The 12,525-nt window shown below is 45.3% G+C and overlaps 1 long non-coding RNA gene across 1 annotated transcript; it reads right to left on the minus strand.

Annotated features, from left to right (window-relative positions):
- Positions 1 to 2,128: 2,128 nt before the first annotated feature.
- On the minus strand, positions 2,129 to 4,723 carry LOC141097226 (uncharacterized). The gene is made up of 2 exons (XR_012233885.1): positions 4,469 to 4,723; positions 2,129 to 2,763 (listed from the first exon to the last, which is right to left on the minus strand). It is a non-coding gene; the product is annotated as an uncharacterized lncRNA (long non-coding RNA).
- Between the last annotated feature and the right edge of the window lie 7,802 nt (positions 4,724 to 12,525).

Consider the following 12,525-nt stretch of genomic DNA (forward strand, 5'->3'; position numbering starts at 1 on the left):
CCGTCATATGTGTACAGCATAAATAAGGAGCTAAGGATACAATCAAAGCATCACACCCCTACACCAGCGTTTCTTCCCATACTGCATCCTGGTGCCATCTTTCCCATTTAGGTGACACACACAGCCATCTTTATGATGTAAAGGAAAACCTGATTAATCAGACCAGGCTGCTGTCTTCCTTTACAGGTGCAAATAGGAACTGAACCATTGTGGGTGCCAGATCAAGCAGACAAGGCTCCGCTCCCCATACGCATGAGCATTGAGCATACAGTACATCACCAATTTAGCAGTTTTCCTTCCTTAGATCACCTTTTTATGGGTACTAACTAGTGATGAGCGACCGTGCTTGGATTAGGTGTTATCCAAGCATGCTCGTGTATTGAGTGTCTTCGGCGTGCTCGAATAATATGTTCAAGTAAGAAACAGGCAATCCATGCATGTGTTGTGGCTGTCTAACTGCCGCGGGGACTCGAACATACTTTTAGAGCACGCCAAAGACACTTTGCACCCGAGCATGCTTGGATATACACGTTCGCTCATCACTAATACTAACCATTGCCTAATGTGAACAACACACAAGATCGGTCACTTTTTATATGGTCATTACTGTTTAGCCCTCGTCAGTTTTGCGGAGCTCCTTACTCTCCCCCATTGTTGCTGCATCCAACTTCAAAAAGGAGCTGTTCATCAGCCGCACAATATATCCCAGCCCTGGACCGGCCATTGCCAAGAAACAATTCATGTTAGTCACATGGTTTCAGTGCTATTGCTGACTGATAAATGTGTTTATGTAGCCAGAAAAAGCAGAATTCCCAATGCAGTGTGAACATGTGCAAAGGTCAAGCAACACTTTCGTCTTATAAGCGTCTGCATTATGATTTTTTTTTTTTTAAAGGTTGCATCTGAACAGAAAAGGTTTATGTATGTAAGGGTTAAAGTAACAGTAAACTATAAAAAAGTTAAAACTATCCAATAGTCTTGTACACAAATAATAGCAGATAGGAGTGACACTATTTCTGAGGGGAAAACTGATTAAAATTTTTGTCCATACTGTGCTATTGATGATCTATCATTAAAGGGGTTGCCTATAGGCTTATATATTACTTCCATGTGAACTACCTGCCATACATAACCATTTTACTAAATACTTTGCTTTCCAAAAAAATCCTTCTGTGATCGCAACTGTTCCCCTGGAACATGATCTCTGGCTGAGAATGTCCCGACTTCCTGTGATGTCATGTATGTTTCTCCTTAAGGCCCTTTTCACACTTCAGTTTTCTGGCGTCAGTCAGAATCCGCCAGAGTGTGAAAAAACGCTTCCGTTTTGTGACAAACAGATGCCACCGGATCCGTTTTTTGTACGGATCCGCTTTAGTCGCTAGTGCATGAAAATTTAAAGGGACACGAGTCTAGAGAAAGAGAGAGAGAGAGATTTTTTTTGCTGCCAGAAGAAGACTTGGGGTTAAATATCATGCAAAGAAAGTTTTCCGGGCATGCTCAGTATAAAAAGGCGGATCCCTTGGCGGATTCCGTCAATTAACGGTTGGCAACGGATCCGTCGCCCATAGGCGTCAATTATAATGCATGGCGGACAGCGACGGATCCGGTGCTATCCGCTGTTTTAACGCACACAAAAAACATTAAATTGTCCGTCCACTCGAGAGCGGACGCCAAAATTATAACGGATCCGACAAAAAACGGATGCAATCTGCGCAAGTGCCGATGGTGATGGCCCAAGGCTTCAGGAAAAAATTGCCGCCAGGGAAGCAATACAACGCGCTCTGCCTCACTTCTGACAACATGACGCTTCTCCCACCCAGGGCTCACAGCATTGCCCCACTTCTGGCACAGCTGGCTTCCTGAGGAAAGGACCATGCCTTCTGTGACTACGCCCCCCCCCCCCCCCCCCCGATAAGATGACCTTAAGTTTGGACTATAAGACGGACCCCCATCTTAGGAAAAAAAAAATTATATTATCCTCCCCAAAATTTGGGGTGTGCCTTCTAATCCGATGTGTTTCAGTCTGAAAAATACAGTATATACAGGTGCGTCTCACAAAATTAGAATATCAAAAATCTTAATTTATTTCAGTTCTTCAATACAAAAAGTGAAACATTATATAGAGTCATTTGAGTGATCTATTTCAAGTGTTTATTTCTGTTAATGTTAATTATGGCTTACAGACAATGAAATCCCAAAAGTCATTTTCTCAGTAAATTAGAATACTTTATAATACCAGCTTGAAAAATGATTTTATAATCCGAAATGTTGGCCAACTGAAATGCAAGTGTAAATGCACTCAATACTTGGTCGAGGCTCCTTTGGCATCAGTTCCTGCATCAAAGTGGCGTGGCATGGAGGCAATCAGCCTGTGGCACTGCTGAGGTGTTATGGAAGCCCAGGTTGCTTTGATAATAGCCTTCAGCTCATCTGCATTGTTGGGTCTGGTGTCTTTCATCTTTCTCTTGACAATACCTCTATGGGATAAAGGTCAGGTGAGTTTGCTGGCCAATCAAGCACAGAGATACTGTTGTTTTTAAACCAGGTATTGGTACTTTTGGCAGTGGACAGGTGCCAAGTCCTGCTGGAGAATGAAATTTCCATCTCCAAAAAGCTTGTCGGCAGAGGGAAGCATGAAGTGCTCTAAAATTTCCAGGTACATGGCTGCGCTGACTTTGGTCTTGATAAACACAGTGTACCTATACCAGCAGATGACATAAATTCTCAAACCATCACGGATTGTGAAAACTTCAGGTAGTTGAACTGTATAAAACAAAAGGGATACAAAAATATATCCATGAAATTGATAATGCAAGTCAGCAGCGTTCAAACTGTTATTAACTAATGGAAAATCAGGGGCTCTGTGAAAACAAAACCACGGTCAAGTAGACCAACAAAAATTTCATCCACAACTGCCAGGAAAATTGTTCGGGATGGAAAGAAAACCCCACAAATAACAGCTGAAATACTGGACTCTCTGAAAACTAGGTGTGGCTGTTTCAAGATGCACAATAAGGAGGCACTTGAACAAAAATGGGCTGCATGGTCAAGTCGCCAGAAGAAAGCCATTACTGCACAAATGCCACAAAGTATCTCGTCTACAATACGCAAAACAGCACAGAGACAAGCCTCAAAACTTCTGGAACAAGGTAATTTGGAGTGATGAGACCAAAATTGAACTTTTTGGCCACAACCATAAACATTATGTTTGGAGAGAGGTCAACAAGACTGATGATAAAAGGAACACCATTCCTACTATAAAGCACAGAGGTGGATCACTGATGTTTTGGGATGTGTGAGCTACAAAGGCACAGGAAACTTGGTCAAAGTGAAAGGAAAGAAGAATGCAACTCATCAGAAAATACTGGAGGCAAATTTGCAATCATCAGCCCGAAAGCTGCGCATGGTACGTACTTGGACGTTCCAACATGACAACGATCCAAAACACAAGACCAAGTCAACCTGTCATTGGCTACAGCAAAACAAAGTGAAGGTTCTGGAGTGGCCATCTCAGTCTCCTGACCTCAATATCATTGAGCCACTCGTGAGATCTTAAGCGCGCAGATCATGCTAGACAGCCCAGGAATTTACAGGAACTGTGGAGGCTTTTTGCCATGAAGAGTGAGCAGCTTTACCATCTGAGAAAATAACCTCATCCACAACTACCACAAAAGAGTTCAAGCTTTCATTGATGTTATGGGGGCAATATAAGGTATTAAGAAATAGGGTATGTGATCTTATGATCAGGGTCATTTGGATGTTTTGGGTTGTCATTGTGATTTAAAAAGAAAAAACACAGTAGTTTGACAATAAATGGCTTCACCCAACCACTAACCATGAGTGGAGAAAAAGTTTTGGTGTTATTATTCATATTCTCTGAAAAAAGGCCAAGAAAGCAAAAATTCTGCCGGAGTATGTAAACTTTTGAGCACAACTGTGTGTGTATGTATATACACATACACAATTTGTCAGTGAGGGGAAGTAGGGGATGTTGTCAGGACTAGAGTCCTGGTGCTTTGTGTGCAAGTTCCATTTACAGAAACAATAACTTGTTGCCAGCAGTCTACTGGACAGAAGACTTAGTGTAGCAAGATGGAGCTGGAGGGGTTTAGGTGGACTGCTGGCTTGCAACCCAGCATAAGGAATGATTGGAAATATAGTAAAAAGGGAGCAGAGAGTATCCTGGAGAGGAAGTGATGGCAGTGATAGCAGAGCTGGTGACAGAAAGTGAAGCAGAAAAAATAAAATCTAATGGCACTTGTCAGAAAAGGTATAGGATGATCTTTAGGTGCATTATGCTTAGGCGTTTATAGCAAAACGAGTAACTGGGGTAGGGTAGTGGACAGGCTCAGTCTGGCCTGGCGGGGTACCGGGTAAATGCCAGGTTGGCCCCGAGGGTCGCTGGGGCCCTTTAAAAGCGCGTCCCAATATTGCAGCCAGTGACGTGCGCGCTCGTAACCATAGTTACCCCCTCTGACGCGGCGTCGGGCGACCCTGGCTGAGGCTCCACTTCCCCAGATAAGGACGCTCTGTTTCCGGCTCCTGGCTGGCTGCTAATAGCGTGACGTGAGACACTGTGACACCGAGCTGAGCTCCGCTCTCCAGGCTGCTCCTTCCTAATCTGCAAAGTGCCAGACAGCACTGTGTGTAGAGTGAGTCTGTGTCCAGTCCTCCTGTGCCCTGTCATAGTTACTTTATGCACCGGGATCCAGGACAGCAGGGAGCCCCGGCACATGTATGACAATTATTAGCTTATGTTTATAAATTGTGCATTAAACTTCACAAGCAGAGAGACCTAGAGTCATCACCGCATTAACAAGCTGTAAAGGCAAGAGTACTAATTACTGCTATTTCCCCAGGTGATGCTGGAACTGTCAGCTCAGCACATGTGTGAGGCTATGTGCCCACGTAGCTGGAAGTGCTGCGGATTTTGAAAAATCCACAGGTCAAAATACCTGCGGTTTACCTGTGGATTAGCATGCGGTTTCACACCTCATAATGGGGAACGTGTGAAACTGCTGCGGATTCCGCACAAAGAATTGACATGCTGCGGGTTACAATCCGTGCGGAAAAATCACAGCGTTTTTGGTATTACCATTGAAAACAATGGTACCGTACAACGCAGCAGAAACTGCTGCGAACCCTCAGGGCCAGAAACGCTGCGGATCCGCAACATGTGCACATGGCCTGACAGTCAGTGCTGCAGGCTGTTCCGCTCTCTGCTCTACTCAGTCCCACCTGCTGTTACCTACTGTCATCCTCCGCAGACCGCAGCCATTTTAGGGTGTGTGCACACGCTGCTGAATGTTCTGCGGATTTTGTAAAATCCGCAGGTAAATCTGCAGGTCAGAAGACCTGCGGTTTATCTGCGGATTAGCCTGCTGTTTTGCCCTGTGGTTTATCATCTCCACAATGGAGGAGATAGGAAACCGCAGCAGAATCCACAGAAAGAATTGACATGTCAATTCTTTCTGCGGATTTGCAAACCGCAGCAGCAAATCCGCGCAGAAAATTCCACAGCATGTGCACTGCGGTTTTCGTTTTGCATAGAAAATAAAGGTACTGTACAACGCAGCAGAAACTGCTGCGGATCCACAGGGCCAAATCTGCAGAATCCGCAGCGTGTGCACATAGCCTCAAAGGTTTATTGGAGAGCCACAAACCTGGCATAATATTTTTTTTTAAATGACCAACACATTATAGAACAAACTTGAAACAAACTGATTTAAAAAGGGAATTATTGCTTAGTTAAAGGGAGATTGACAACAGGATTTGTATACAGGTATTAGTAGCTCTTTATCAGCCTCATAACACACCATTTTCAATTATCTCTGTTATATTTAAAGGGGTTGTCCATGTTTTTCACAAAAGTCTCTAAGTGACTGCAGACTTGTGAATCATCACATCGCACGCACTATGTGCTGTGAGGATTCTCCGGTGTCGGCAGTGAGATCGAAAGGTAATGCGATTGCAAGTATGCAATATGCATACTTCCGGCCACATTCCGACTAGACATGTGCCGCTCCACTCAATACAACGGAATTGAGAGAGGCCGCGCACGTCTAGTCGGACTGTGGCCAGGAGTATGCATATCACATACTTGCGATCACATGGCCGCTTGGGCTTGCTGTCAGCACTGGAGAATCTTTACAGCACGGGCTGCGCATGCTGTCAGGATTCGCAAGTCTGCAGTAACATAGTGTGACTGCAGACTTTCATGATAAACCTGGACAAACTCTTTAAACTCTACATGTGTGGTTTTAAAAACAATGTTAATCCACCTCCCTGCGGGTATTAGAGTAGTCTAGAACCGCTGTCAATCATTGCTACAGTGCACTTGGATCAAGCCCAGTGTGGCCTGACTGATACACCAGGGTCTGCAGGGAAGTGGAGAAGAGGCACTTCATTTTCTCCCCCACCCTGTGCTCCTTGGCAGGGAGAATTTAATATTGATTTTAAACACGCACATAGCATTCAGGAACAGCACAGGGATCATTGTCACAGGTATTATGAGGATGATAAACAGCTGGTTGCAAAAAATCCAAATGGATCTGACTTTCTGCAATTTGCTTGTCATGTGTGGTGGTACTTTATGGGTCACAACTAGTGATGAGCGAACATGCTCAGATAACATCCTATCCAAGCAGACCGCAGTATCTTGGGCGTGCTCATATATTATGTTCGAATCCCTGTGACTGCATGATTTGCGGTTGTTAGATAGCCTGAACACACAGGAATTGCCTAACAAACAGGCAATCCCTGCATGGGTTGAGGCTGTCTAACGGGGACAAATTATGCAGTCGCAGAGACTCAAACATAATACACGAGCACGCCCAGATGCTCGGATAACAACAGAGCGTGCTCGGATGAGACATTAGTGGAGCACATTCGCTCATCACTAGTCGCGACGTGACCCCTTCACCTGCATTACTCTGCAACACACAGCGATCTTCGGCTGTGCAACGTGTCGTGGCCAAAGTCACCATCTAGATGGCTAGACATATGGGGGGAAGGGGACCAGGATGGCTACACATGCAGGGGAAGGTGCCCAGGATGGCTACACATGAGGCGGAAGGGGCCCAGGATGGCTACACATATGGGAGGCAAGGATGGATACACATACGGGGGGGCCAGGATGGATTTAAGGGGGGGGCAGGACAAGGGGCCAGGATGCATATATGCAGCGGCCAGGGTGGATATATATGAGGGGACTAGTCAGGATGGATATGAGGGAGGGGCAGGACAAGGGACCAGGATGGATATATGGGGAGCCAGGATGCATATATATGGGGGGTCAGGATGGATATATGAGGGAGGGGCAGGACAAGGGACCAGGATGGATATATATGGGGGGTAGGATCGATATATGGGGAGGGCCCAGGATGGATACACATACGGAGGAATGGGGCCAGGATGGATACACATATGGAGGGAAGGGAGGCCAGGATGGATACACATACGGGGAAAAGGGGACCATGATGGATATATTGGGAGTCAGGATGCATATATATGGGGGGGCCAAGATGGATTTAGGAGGGTGGGGGCAGGACAAAGGGACCAGGATGCATATATATGGGGGGTAGGATGGATATATGGGGAGGGCCCAGGATGGATACACATACGGAGGGATGGGGCCAGGGTGTATACACATATGGAGGGAAGGTGAGCCAGGATGGATACACATACGGGGAAAAGTGGACCATGATGGATATATTGGGAGTCAGGATGCATATATATATGGGCGCCAAGATGGATTTATGGGGGAGGGGGGCAGGACAAGGGACCAGGATGCATATATATTGGAGGGGCCAGGGTGGATATTTATGGGGGGGGGGCAGGTTGCATAGATGTGGGGCCAGAATGGATATATGGGCGAGCAGGAAGCATATATACAGTGGGGCAAAAAAGTATTTAGTCAGTCAGCAATAGTGCAAGTTCCACCACTTAAAAAGATGAGAGGCGTCTGTAATTTACATCATAGGTAGACCTCAACTATGGGAGACAAACTGAGAAAAAAAAATCCAGAAAATCACATTGTCTGTTTTTTTTTTCATTTTATTTGCATATTATGGTGGAAAATAAGTATTTGGTCAGAAACAAAATTTCATCTCAATACTTTGTGATATATCCTTTGTTGGCAATGACAGAGGTCAAACGTTTTCTGTAAGTCTTCACAAGGTTGCCACACACTGTTGTTGGTATGTTGGCCCATTCCTCCATGCAGATCTCCTCTAGAGCAGTGATGTTTTTGGCTTTTCGCTTGGTAACACGGACTTTCAACTCCCTCCAAAGGTTTTCTATAGGGTTGAGATCTGGAGACTGGCTAGGCCACTCCAGGACCTTGAAATGCTTCTTACGAAGCCACTCCTTCGTTGCCCTGGCGGTGTGCTTTGGATCATTGTCATGTTGAAAGACCCAGCCACGTTTCATCTTCAATGCCCTTGCTGATGGAAGGAGGTTTGCACTCAAAATCTCACGATACATGGCCCCATTCATTCTTTCATGTACCCGGATCAGTCGTCCTGGCCCCTTTGCAGAGAAACAGCCCCAAAGCATGATGTTTCCACCACCATGCTTTACAGTAGGTATGGTGTTTGATGGATGCAACTCAGTATTCTTTTTCCTCCAAACACGACAAGTTGTGTTTCTACCAAACAGTTCCAGTTTGGTTTCATCAGACCATAGGACATTCTCCCAAAACTCCTCTGAATCATCCAAATGCTCTATAGCAAACTTCAGACGGGCCCGGACATGTACAGGCTTAAGCAGTGGGACACGTCTGGCACTGCAGGATCTGAGTCCATGGTGGCGTAGTGTGTTACTTATGGTAGGCCTTGTTACATTGGTCCCAGCTCTCTGCAGTTCATTCACTAGGTCCCCCCGCGTGGTTCTGGGATTTTTGCTCACCGTTCTTGTGATCATTCTGACCCCACGGGGTGGGATTTTGCGTGGAGCACCAGATCGAGGGAGATTATCAGTGGTCTTGTATGTCTTCCATTTTCTAATTATTGCTCCCACAGTTGATTTCTTCACTCCGAGCTGGTTGGCTATTGCAGATTCAGTCTTCCCAGCCTGGTGCAGGGCTACAATTTTGTTTCTGGTGTCCTTTGACAGCTCTTTGGTCTTCACCATAGTGGAGTTTGGAGTCAGACTGTTTGAGGGTGTGCACAGGTGTCTTTTTATACTGATAACAAGTTTAAACAGGTGCCATTACTACAGGTAATGAGTGGAGGAAAGAGGAGACTCTTAAAGAAGAAGTTACAGGTCTGTGAGAGCCAGAAATCTTGATTGCTTGTTTCTGACCAAATACTTATTTTCCACCATAATATGCAAATAAAATGAAAAAAAAACAGACAATGTGATTTTCTGGATTTTTTTTTCTCAGTTTGTCTCCCATAGTTGAGGTCTACCTATGATGTAAATTACAGACGTCTCTCATCTTTTTAAGTGGTGGAACTTGCACTATTGCTGACTGACTAAATACTTTTTTGCCCCACTGTATATGGGGGAGCCATCACAAGGGACCAAGAAGGATATATGGGGGTCCAGGAGAGATATATGGTGGGGCAGGACAAGGGACATATGAGCGCCAGTATGTATAGTTGGGGAAGCAGGATGGATATTTGGGGGCCATGCTGGATAAGAGACGTAGTAGGCCAGGCTGGAGCATATTACAAAAAATAGGGGGCCAGGCTGGGTGAGATTATTAAATAAAGGGGACCAGGATGAGAGACTTAATTACTGTTTGAGGGACATGTTATATTAGTTTATGGTGACAAGTGGGGAACATAATTTCTTTAGGGTCCAATTAGGGACATTATTACTACTGTAATATAATTTACCAATTAGGAAATGGTTTTCCATGGAGGTAATAAAAGGGAGGTCCTGTTACTGTGCAGGGCGGTACTATGTCACTTTTCTTCTTCATCTGACGTAGTGTAGAACAAAGTCAGGGAAAAAGTGTGGAACGTGCTCTGGAAGTGATCAGCTATTGATTATTTTTTGCAGCAATGAGTCCTGGCTGGAAGAAGTGACGGTGGTCTCTCTGTGCTGGTTGAAGAAAAGCTGAGATGAAGGACTTCAACTACAGACGTCACTGGTGAGTCAGTGTATTACATGTACACGCACACTATATACTGTGTACAGAGCTCCTGTATATAATGTCACTGGTGATCACTGTATTACCTGTACACTGACACTATATACAGAGCTCCCGTGTATAATGTCACTGGTGGTAATAACGGTGTTGTTAGTATTGTGGTTTGTATTCATAATCAGTATTGTAGTATTCGGTCACTATATGGTGGTATTTTGTGGTCTGGTCAAGGTGTGGCAGTATTTTTCCTTGTATGTGGTATTATTTGGTCCCTATATACTGGTAATATGTTATATTATTCGGTCACTATGTGGTGGTGATATGTGGTCTGGTCAAGGTGTGGCAGTATTTGTCCTTTGTATGTTATATTATTCAGTCACTATGTGGACTTGTCATGGTGTGGTTGTATTTCTCCCTGTATGTGGCGGTATTGGTGTTGGTATAGGGGATTGTGATGTGTATGGCGGTGATTTGTTCTGTCTGATATTAATTAGAAGATTCTTTATTTCCGTTAGAGATTATATACTTTGTACACAGTGGCAGAGATGCACTTACAGGGGTTCTGTGGAAAAAAGAAATCACCTCTCTACAGGATAAGTGATAACGTATTGATTGGTGGGGGTCTGACTACTTGGGCCCATTCAGCAAAATGTGGAACTTTTCATCCCCATTAGACTGGAGTGGCATGTACAACTCCGACCACTGATCCATTCATTCCAAAAGTGGCTGCATTTGTTTTTTTCTAGAAGCTACAAAGAGAATGAATGGAGCGGAAGTCAGACATCCCACCTGCCGCTCCATTGTAAAATGGGGATGTGTCTTATCAACGATAAAACTTCCTCGTTCTTCTGCAGTTTCTAATGGTCAGACCTAAGCGATCACCTATCCTGTGGAGCCCATGGATAGGTGATAACTTGTTTTAATCAAAGAACCCCATTAATGTAAACTATTGTAATTATACATCCCAGTTATGGGCGCGCACAGTAGATGTGCAGGAGCTGCCTGTGTTTTACAGCAGATGCTCCACTATAATGTGGATAACAGATATTTGCATATAGCTGTAGGGTGGGCCCCTAGAGTCCATTCCTCTGGTGGGCCCCAGACACCCCAGTCCGACCCTTGTAGTGGACATCCTCGTGAGGGTCCAACACACTGTTGCCAGCTCTGGCAGGGGATGGGTGTATGCAGCACATTAGCTCTTACTTAAATGGTAAAGGAGCATGTGACCAGACATGTCAATCAGCCTTCTCTAATTGGAAATCAGTTTTCCGTGAACTATTTTTGGAGCAGTCTGATGGACAGATGTGGTCACGTGTTCCCGCATTGGTAGCCTTTTTGCGAAGGAGAACCACACAGCTTGAGAGGAAGATGGGATGAAAAGTGCAGGTAAACTGTAACAATTATATTTCTCTATCGCTTCATTGGGGGACATGAGACCTGGGTGTATGCTTAGGCAGAAAAAGTTAGCTCTTCTTTATCTGAGTACACCCACCAACTTGCACAATGCTAATCAGTTTTAGTTTAGTGTCAGCAGTAGGTAGACACATGTCTGCTCTCAGACCAGTTGTTTTTAGGGAGTTGTTTTATTACTTTTTCCCCTTTGTCTTTCAGGTTCAGCATGTGACTATGGGCAACAAGGTGTAACAGCACATGCCGATTTCCCACCGAGAGAACAATGTGGTCCTCCATATTGTACCCTCTTGTGTCTATGCTGCAGGACCATACCCCCTAACACAGCAAGAGTGGTCAGAGGCCACTCCTTGCCATTTAACTCCTGTCTAGTCCCCCACCTTAGCGAGATGGTGTTGGGGGAAAAGATGGAATAATTAGAGTGATGCCCTGAGATACAATCTTCATACTGCGAAGTGTCAGGACCTCTACAGGATAGGTATTACATCCCCTTCCCAGACTCCCACAGATAAATTTGGGTTTGGCGAACTCCTCGGATTCTAGGCCTCACCTCATTCTATCTTGTACAGGCTTCTGGTCTGCTCTATACAGCCCATCCATTCCATGTACCCCACGGCCGTGAATGGTAATCTTGACCCTGGATTCTCTGAAGCCTACTTTACCTGGTCACGCCCCTATCTACTGGGGCCTTTACGTGGCTCTCCCCCCCCCCCGTCCAGAAGGGCAATCTGCAATCTTCTTGGTTGGCTGGGTCTTGGCGCCATTTCACCGCATGCTTTCCTGGTTTCCTCCCCACGTTGTTGCCACACGTGCTGCTGGATGCTTTTCCAAGGCCACCACAGGAAAAGGGGATACGTCCTCGGAACGCATCTAATCATCAGATCGAGCCACAAACTGTTCCAGCCACCAGGGCTGTGGAGTCGGTAAGCCAATCTTCCAACTCAATTTCCATGACTCCGAATCCAACTCCACAGCTCTGCCAGCCACATCCTGACATCACCTTGGGAGGATTCTTCCAT

The sequence above is a fragment of the Dendrobates tinctorius genome, unplaced genomic scaffold, assembly GCF_039654945.1.
Source record: "Dendrobates tinctorius isolate UK_male_01 unplaced genomic scaffold, ASM3965494v1 ptg000083l, whole genome shotgun sequence".
NCBI classification, from domain to species: Eukaryota; Metazoa; Chordata; class Amphibia; order Anura; family Dendrobatidae; genus Dendrobates; species Dendrobates tinctorius.